This window comes from Octopus bimaculoides, chromosome 16 (genome assembly GCF_046866305.1).
Source record: "Octopus bimaculoides isolate indiv1 chromosome 16, ASM4686630v1, whole genome shotgun sequence".
Classification (NCBI taxonomy): Eukaryota; Metazoa; Mollusca; class Cephalopoda; order Octopoda; family Octopodidae; genus Octopus; species Octopus bimaculoides.
In genome coordinates, this window is record NC_142943.1 from 48,791,429 (window position 1) to 48,801,500 (window position 10,072).

General features: G+C 34.1%; 1 protein-coding gene and 1 long non-coding RNA gene across 16 annotated transcripts in view; one reads left to right on the forward strand and one right to left on the reverse strand.

Moving 5' to 3' along the window:
- LOC106869579 (uncharacterized) overlaps positions 1-7,885 on the reverse strand; it is a 373,899-nt gene extending 366,014 nt beyond the window's left edge. For 2 of the 15 annotated variants that reach the window (XM_089364753.1, XM_089364749.1), the window contains exon 1: positions 5,165-5,512. The gene's annotated coding sequence lies outside the window, so the exon portion shown is untranslated. Of the gene's footprint in view, positions 1-4,097; positions 4,268-4,520; positions 4,756-5,164; positions 5,513-6,905; positions 7,230-7,750 lie in introns of those variants that run through there. The other 13 variants (XM_089364755.1, XM_089364750.1, XM_089364757.1 and 10 more) reach the window with 11 other exon arrangements.
- LOC149132384 (uncharacterized) lies at positions 7,490-9,829 on the forward strand. Its single transcript, XR_016244674.1, has 2 exons — positions 7,490-7,625; positions 9,747-9,829. It is a non-coding gene; the product is annotated as an uncharacterized LOC149132384 (long non-coding RNA).
- Positions 9,830-10,072: the final 243 nt, after the last annotated feature.

Sequence of the window (10,072 nt, forward strand, 5' to 3'; positions counted from 1 at the left end):
GGAAAAAAATGTTTGTGGAAACTTTTTAAAATAGAAATTCGTTTAAAACAATAAGATCATCCTATTTACAAAACAATTTATAAATATTAAGAGCCTTAACTAAAAACAAAAAACGAAATAATTAACACATTGAATATTTTCAACAAGCTGTGTTAGGTGTGACTAAGTTTTAAGCATGTAAGATGTTTTAAATGGAAGTCTATATGTAGTAAATGCATTTTATTAACAGAGATAATAGCAACGAGATGTATCCAATTAATGCCTTCAGCGTGAAATGCTAAGGGGGAAGGATGAAATATGGTAAGCAAAAGATGTGCCATGTAAAATAATTCTTTCTTGTTTTGGCACAAGGCCAGCAATTTAAAGGGGAGGGGTAAGGCCGATTACATCGACCCCCCGGTACACAATTGGTACTTTAATTTTCATCGACCTCCGAAAGGATAAAAGGCGAAGTCAACCTCGGCGGCAGTTGAACACAGAAAGTAAAATAATACAAGACAAATCGAGCTAAAAAAAAACAACAAAAAAATAAATAAATAAATAAATAAATAAATAAAAGTGGAGAAGGGACAAGCTAGAAAAAGCAGTCAAACTGCTCTGAAATCACATTTTGAAAAAGAATATATATAAATTGAGAACACATTGAACAATATAATTCTAGATATACTAAGTCTGGGGAGAAAGAAAAAAAAACCCACAAGAAGGCCACAGCTGGAACGACTTTGATCAAAGGCCTGCTTGAAGAGAGCTGACCTGGAGCTAATAAACAACAACATGAAGGCATTAAGTAAATAAGAAGGCGGTGCAGCAATAAAAGACAACAAATAACAACCAGTCCGTTGGTGATGATGGACTCATTTCTAGAGATTTACGGTCGGTCGCTATTGACGTGACATGAGAGAAACTGCCACACTAAATAAAACAGACTTGATTTTTCCAACACACAGAAACCTATTTTTTTTCCTTCTTTAATTGAATACAGTTAAATAGGATGGATGACAGTGTCGTATAAATAAGTCTTAGCAGAGACCGTCTTTGACAGTATGCTCTGTGTGTGTGTGTGTGTGTGTGTGTGTATACACCCTTATGTAGCCCAACGTAAAAAAATATTATGAGATCTAATTTTCGAAATGTTTAATAAAAATAGAATCACTAAAGTCACTCAATTGTTTAACATAGAAAAAAGTAGTACACAGGCTATTTATTCTTTCCCTCACATAATATACACACACACCCACATATATATATAAATATATATATATATATATATATATATATATATATATATGTGTGTGTGTGTGTGTGTGTGTGTGAATGTAACAAGCGTGTTCGGCAAGAACTGAAGCAGAGGTAGAGGGGATGGCAACAGAAAGTGTCCCATTCACAGCTGGATCTAACTCAAGTCTTAAATAAGACAAACAATAATCACGCACGCGCGCGCACCCAGAGCACTGCATATGTGTGCGTGTGTGTGTGCGTATATATATATATATATATATATATATATATACATATATATTAGAGAAAGAGGCTAGCTCTTTGTAAATTCTGTCTGTTCCATCAGTAAGTATTTAAGTGCGACATTAACTAGAGAAGAGTGATGTGATGCCGCTAAGTAGTATCTGATTCAACAACTCCAGCACAGCAGCAGTTAAAAGACAAAATAAGAATAATAGTAAATAAAAAAAAATATTAAAAAAAAAACTACTGAAATAATCGTGATGATGGTGATAAGATTATTAACACCATAATGAAATGTCCGACATGTTGGGATTGCTAACAAGTGGACAGCCGAAATAGCGCAATTAATTAACTTGAAGCTAAAATACTACATACAGCAAACGAGAAAGACATTGTTTAATTAATGGAAAATGATAAAGTAATAATTCTGTAAAATTGTCAGTGCGCTCAGTTCTGCTGATAGAAAGATAGATATTACAAAAATTATTACTAAATCACTTAACAGTAGATAAACAATATGTAATAATTTGTGCTTCGTTTTTATTTTAGCTTATAGAAAAAGACAGTGAAATTAATTTATAGAAAGTGTTTTGATTATTATAGACGAAGAAGCAAAAGAAAAATGACCAAAAGAAGAGTAATCAAAATATTGATATCTGACAGAAGCTAAAAAGCAATATGTGTGTGTGTGTGGATGGATGGATGTGTGTGGCAAGGAAAAAAGGAACGGAGCAAAGATGTGAATAAATGGCTATTCCTTCTCCGCCCCCAAGCCAATTCCTCCTCCACCATCATCACCAATTAACCTTCGTCTACATAATAAACGTCGATAAGGATAAGGGAATTCGCTTCAACTTTCCCACAACAGATAAACGACCACAGAACACATCCACACACATGTGTGTGCATATATGTATATATATATATATATATAATGTATGTATAACACAGCTAAATTGAGGTTACGGGCGCACACACTCATCTGCTCCAACTTTCATGGATATAAACAGAGGCATGTATACAGATACCTAACATAGACTAAGATAGGCAGTATACTTTATATATATATATATATATATATATATATATATATATATATATATATATTAGTGCTTTAGTTGTTATGGATGTATGTATATATACACTTATAGACACAACCATGAGACAGTAAGATGGAGAATTTTTTTTATAAAAATGAGATATAGAACAGTTGAGGTTAGAGAGACTGGTGTATGAAAGCTTTTATAAACAAACATCAATAAATATATGTGAATGTGTGTGTGTCAATCTTTATAGCGCGTGGAATTTATTGAGTAGTAAATGGATTAAATATTTGCATAGAGAAGACGTATGTGTGTGTGTGTGTAATATTTTGCATTCGTATATGCAAAGACAGTTGGAGAGTTAGTTAGAGAGCTTATAAAGTAGTATTAGATTCGAATAGAGTTTGTAGACGAAATTAATCGTCAAGTAAATGTGTTCTCCTTCTAAAATGGACGGTGGTCGTGTCCCAGCAGCTGTAATGACGAGAAAGCACCGAGGAAGGAAATAACACCAGTTGCTATATATATATTCGGAGCTGGGGAGGTCACAAGTTAGCAGAATATATTTGCAATAACCTTAATTTATTTTGGAAGAGTTAATAAATGCTCGTCAGCGGAGGATTTAGACATGGTGAAGCCTAAGTTACAATAAAACCCGAAGGCCTCTACCCCCATTGTAAAAAAAAATATTACATCAGAACATCTCATGAAATTTGCTTAATATATATGTCCTTTAATTATTTTGAGACCCCTAAGTTGTAACTTGTTTAGCTTATGCTTAAATCCAGCTCTGATCCTTATACATATTTATGTATCGTGTGTTCGGGTACATAACCCGAGTGTTCACCACATGAAGCGCTTTGCACAGATATCGGCTTGCAGAAAATTTAAAATTGGAGAGCTTTTTTTCACTCTACAACTCGAATAATCTCAAAATCCACAAACATATATATATATATATATATAAATATATATATATATATATATATATATAGACCTCTTCCACAAACCAGCCAAGCTAAACGAGCAATCATATGGATGTGTTTGAGGAACGTGTTATCTCGATGTGAATGGGGATGCAAAATGTATATTTCACCATCAATATATAGTCAAGAAACAAAAGCTATATTCGGGACAGGAAGTGCTGGACGGCTGTCGACGAATAAGTTCGATAAACGGTTCAGAAATGAAACCCACCCGAGCTGCTGACGACGACGACGAGAGACGATAAACAGCACGAAAACGTTTTGCGTCGGTCGGAAGTGGAAGGTTCCATCTCTCTCGCACCCTCCATCTCTGTCTCTCTTTATACACATTACATGCATTCACACACAAAGTTACAACAGAACCACAGTTACAAACACACAAAAACAGATTCAATAAAGATCCTTCTATATATATATATATATATATATATATATATATATATATATATATAATATATATATACACACACACACACAACAGATAAAGTCGGTACGAAACCCTTTACCCCCGTTTTAGAAATATCCAGTACAAGAATGTGTGTTGTGCGTGTGTGCAGGTGCGCGTGTATATATACATATTGGCGTTTGTAATTGATGTAATGTTTACCTCCAAATCAAGCATCCTTTAAAAAACACTGTCGGGTAGAGAAGCTATATCCACTTGAGAAACGAGTATCTTAATCACCTCATAACATAGACAGATAGAGACAGCATAACAACTTCCAAATGTCATATCTATCTATCTACATATCACTGACTGTCTGGTAGATAAAAGTCGGTAAACAGACAAATACGAATCGAATGCAGGTTAGAAATAATATATATAAATATATATATATATATATATGAATGTCTATATGTATATTTTTTAAACATCAAACAAGTGAAGAGAAGTATTTAAAGGGTGGTAAGAAAAGTGAACGGTTAATGAGACAAGAATTTTTTTTTTAAATCAGAGAACACCAGATCCGGATTGTATAAATGTGCGAGCAAAAAAGTAAAGCATAGGAGGCTTAAAATTGCATCTTACGCGTGTCGTCTTCTAACAAGCTCCCATTACACAACATACACACATTCCTGTGTCAGGTCCAGGTACGGCCGATGAGCCATCCACAACACTGCTGCAACTGACACCAGTGACTACCTTAGAATTTGTATACAAACACACACACACACACATACTTGTACAAGTACGTACATGATGTACGTGTTAATTGAGAAAGACGTAGCAACATACATACATCTATTCTCCCTCATGTATGTATGTATGTATATACATATATAATGAAGATGCACACACACACACACACACTCACTCATATGATAAAGGAAAGAGAAGAAAAAGCTACACGCACCATTCTAATTTATATTTTTATTAGCATGCCTGCATCCTTAGAAAATCAGAGTGTATATATGTATACATCTATAAATAAAGGGACCCGTAAATATATCTAGAGTTAAGTGTTTATCAGTAAGTCCAATAGGTCATATACGGTGGATGGAGGAAAGATTCCCTTTGCTGCAATAACAATACATATTATGGTACATGTTTATATATATATATTACATGTGTATGTGTATATTGTTACATATAGTGATATGCACACACATAAAAGAAAAATAATAATAAAAGAGACACAAAGATAGGAATATAAATTTAAAATATATACATACGCTTTTAGACACGCGCGCGCTTTTTTTTTTTTTTTTCAGTTTAATCTAACGAGCAAAAAAAAAATCACTAGAGTGAAAGCTGCGTGTAAAATAATTAAGATCCGATAACGATCCTGTGTTGTTATGTAAAGTGAAAATATGTAAATAATATCAACACTAAATACTCCACTGTCTCCTCTCTCTCTCTCTCTCTCTCAATCAATTACTCTTTCTTCCTTTCTCTCTCTCTCTCTCTCTTTTTCTTTTACTAACTTAAGCTTGGTAAATTGTTGATGTTATAGTTCTTGGCCGTTGATTACTGATTGAACATACCAGTTTAATGTTGTTGATGAAGAATTGCACTTGTCTGAGAGAAATACTACACACGTAATCTGTATATGCATCAGCTGTCAAGACTATAATTACAATTATATCAGGCAGGAATAACTAATCTTTTAAAATCTGTAGACTAGGCTGCGTGGCCAGTTCTGAAGAAAAACGGCTGTTTTTCCATATTTAAAAAAAAATCTTTTTACTGTTCTTTTGAAATTTCTTTTAATATTCTGGCCACAATATACATACATACATACATACATATATATATATATATATATATAAGCCGATGGTTGTATTTATATCTGATGTTAATTGGAAAAACAACTCGTGAGAATGTTGTATGTAGTAAACTAGTTAATAGAGTTGTTACTTGTTACGTGGCTGGGAAACATAACAGCAATAATAATAATAATAGTAATAATAGTAGTAGGCAAGCAAATCACAACCATGAGCGGGACACATGCTCTGATCACCAAGTTTGTCAACATTATCAATAATCAGCGAAGGTCCCAAATTAGCCAAACCCAATATACTAAGTACATTATTGATGTGTATGTGTGTATATTGATAGACAGACGTTTAAGGAATACGATACGCCTTCTGCAGTACCCATATATATATATATATATATATATATATATATATATATATATATATATAACTGATTTCGAGATGACAAGCTTATTAAAATATTTCACTGGTTTCTTCTGCACGTCACTATATATATATATATATATATATATATATATATATATATATATATATATATATATATATATATATAATATAAAATATAATATATGCTTATATATATATATATATATATATATATATATATATATATATATATGCTTCTATGTATGTGTATGAAAGGTTACTTGGAGTAAGTGAAAAGATAATACAATCGAAAATAAGTGAATATCGATTTAAAAGCTGCAGAGTAATTCGACCAAAAACAAGAAACAAATCGAAAATTGGTCAATAAATAGACTAGAAAGAATATTTTCAGCCTTTTTCGGTAGCTTCTAATTTTTCAGTGAAATTATAGTAGATATATATTATTGATGGCGCAATCAGATTACGCGGGCGCGCGCACATGCACACATGCGTGTATATGTCTATATACATGTGTTTGCGTGTGTATCCATAGATATATATATATATATATACGTGTAGTGTAATTCGTTATTAATGTGTTAGCATCATATTATTAGGTCAATAGCGTGCGAGGCGAGAATGGCTGTTTAACTAAGTTTCAAATGCGAGAGGAGAGTGTAAAAAAAAAAAAAAAAAAGGATGGAATTGGGAATCTTTTTTCTTTTTATATCTCAGATTTATGGGGGTACAGTTACGATTATTATTCGGTTTCTTTCATCTCATTCTCTATTCGTTCGCAGACACACACATCGTCGGCACACGCACTCACCTGGCCAAATAACAGTGGTGTTGCGCTCGCCTCTCTTACTGTTGCTACTACCACCACTACCAGCAGCGACGATTATAAGACCATCAACTGTTTCTTCGTCGGTTTTTCCTGCTACTCCACCAGCTTTAGTTAATGTTGATGTTATTGCTAATGATGATGATAGTGTTGATAATATTGTTGCTACTGTTGTTGTTGTTGCTGCCGTTAGCTCCATGCTCCTACCTCCACGTTACGGCTCGCATTTGGGCGTCATACGGCAGAGTTACGAAAACACATACTTACTCGCTCACTCATCCTCTCTTTCACATACACACACACGCACACATACATAGATGCTTTCACTCACTCACACACACATACATTCACATACATACATACACACAGATTCTCTCTGGCACATACGTACATACGTAGATGCACGCACATAGATACATATTTATACACCGACGATTCCCTCTCTCACACAGTTACATAGAAGAAGCACGTACGCACAGACTCCGACCCTCAATCGCATACATACATGCACTCGCACATACACTCAACCACACTCACGGCCGCTGTCCGCTTTACTCTCGCGTGTCTGTCAACCATACAAGAAGGAGCGTGCTGAATATTTTTGCGATTATTTCATCAGGTTGCTGTAATCGTTTAAAAAAAAGCTATCTGCATGCTGTGGCCATTTTTCATTTTTTTTTTTTTTCTTTATTATGCTGGAAGATGGTGAGTGAGTGTAACTAATTCATATGAAGCCAGTTTGTTATTTTGGATATCACATCACATTACAGATGGAGAGCATTTTTTTTTTTAAAGAAGAATATGTATATAGACTTTCCGCACACACATACCATAACATGAATTATAATGAACGAACGCGGGAAACTCCGATGCTTTTCAATTTACTCGAAATTGTTGCCAAATCTCCCTCATATCACACACCACAGCTTCAAAAAGTTGGAAAGAAAACATCAGATAATGTGGTCCTAGATATTAAAAAAGAGAAAATGGTTGTAGATAAAACGTTTGTTATCATAAGCACTCTTAAAGAGTTAACCCGAGCCCAAACGAACAATTAAACGAAATTAGAGAAAACTCACGCTTTCAAATATATATACGCCCACTTATGTCAGAAAAATACTCATTGACACATATATACACCTAACATTACTAAAATATAGAAACATACACATCCGTTAACATCTACGCACACTTTTTACACATAAATACACAGAAAAATTGCAGACAGCAGTCACAGAAGAGACATTCACTTACATAGACACACACTCAAAATCGCACATAGTCACAGAAGAAAAGTATTCACTGACATACATAACTGCTTAAGCCTTCAGTTAGAGTCTACTACACTCCTGAAGCTATTTTTTCAAAACTTTTCCTATATCTAACAACACTATCCGCGACAAAACACCATAGCTGAATGTTTTTTCTATTTAGTGAAGTAAAAATAAAACTTTTCTACCCCCACTGAATCAAATTTATGAAAATATTTTTCAACGGAATTCACGCACTTGCTCGTCAAAAAATGGCTATGTCTACAGTACGCATGCGTGTAGCACATGCTTATCCCATAATGTAGAATCTTATTTCGTTACGTGGGCGTGGATGTGGCTTGTTAGGGAAAGGCTTTTGGGTGCTTGACTTTTGAATATAGTTTCACCCTTGTTATAGAACAGTACAATCATAGACAAACAACATCGTGCGTGTGTGTATATATATATATATATATACGTACAAGTATGAATATAATCCGTTGCATCGTCAGCATGATTGCAGCTGCCTCTTGTTTGATGTGGTAGCTGCGTATATGAAACGGAGGAAAACAAAAGGGTTAGATGTGGGCCAAAAAAGAACCCGGACGTTACTAAGTTTGTATCGGTGCTATTTCGGCACCGCTGGAGAAGGTGATACCGTTGGAAGGCGACGGAATCGGTTGTGATCTCCAGGAGACAGCTGTAGAAAGAGAATGTCCCAGTAATACAAGCTGTGTGCAGAATATGGTAGTGACAATATACGATTTGTGACAATATACAATTAAAACGCAATTTATATATTGTCATTACTGAAGTTGCGTGGCTATATTTCCTTCGCTTTATATATACATACATACACACACACATTATATATATATATATATATATATATATATATATATATATATGCTTTCGTGTTCGTGAAGTGAATGTTTTAAATAAATTTAGACACGTAAGACTAAATGCATGTTTAGTGAATATACAGAAATAAATTTATTAAATTATCCATATGTCATGTATGAATGGGTGTATGGTTAAGTCGATTGCTAATGCATCCGTGTGATTTTGGGTTCGATTCTTCTGTGTGACATCTTGACCAGTTGTCTTCTACCTCTTCTCTCTCTCTCCCCTTTATCTCCCCCCTCTCTCCCAGTAGTTAAGTGTTACTCGTCATATGATGGGTACTTATTCCATCCTGGGTACTACCAGGAAATATGGCGTACATACGATAACTACCCAGTTTTCTTAATGCTGACACGAAAGAATGAAATCAATAATAATTTTCCAGAAGAAAAATATATTTATTACTCTAAAATAAAATGAAATAAAATATTCAAAATAGTACAGAAAAATTGAAAACATTCACCGTGTTGATTCTTATATCATGGAAGTTCACACAGGCACACACCTATCTCTTTCTATCTACATGTGTTTATGTGCGAGTGTACTCCTCCTCTTCCATCGTCTGATTCTCAATGTGTGTAGAGCGTCCATTTATTCATTGCCTACCACCAAGCCTAAAATGTGCCCTTATCTTGCACCACTGACATTAATTCTCTTGGAATTATTTTCACAGCTAGAGAAAGCACCTTGCAGCAATTGCAACCGATTTGGAATGAAAAGAAGTAAGTTCAGATGATTGTTAATTCTCTGGAATGATTATGCCGTTAAGAAAAGAATACTTTATTTCTGGAGACAAAGGAACTGCTGCAAAGACATGTTTCTGCTTCAATGGACGTCATCAGCAAAGCATTGCTCTGCATTGACACCAACCAAACAAAAGACTTAAGTATATACAAAAAAGAGTAAAGAACATTTATGACTTAAAGTGATTTACATAACTAAAAGAAAAAAAAATAATATGCAAAGGAAAATAACTCAGAATGACCGGTAGCATAAATT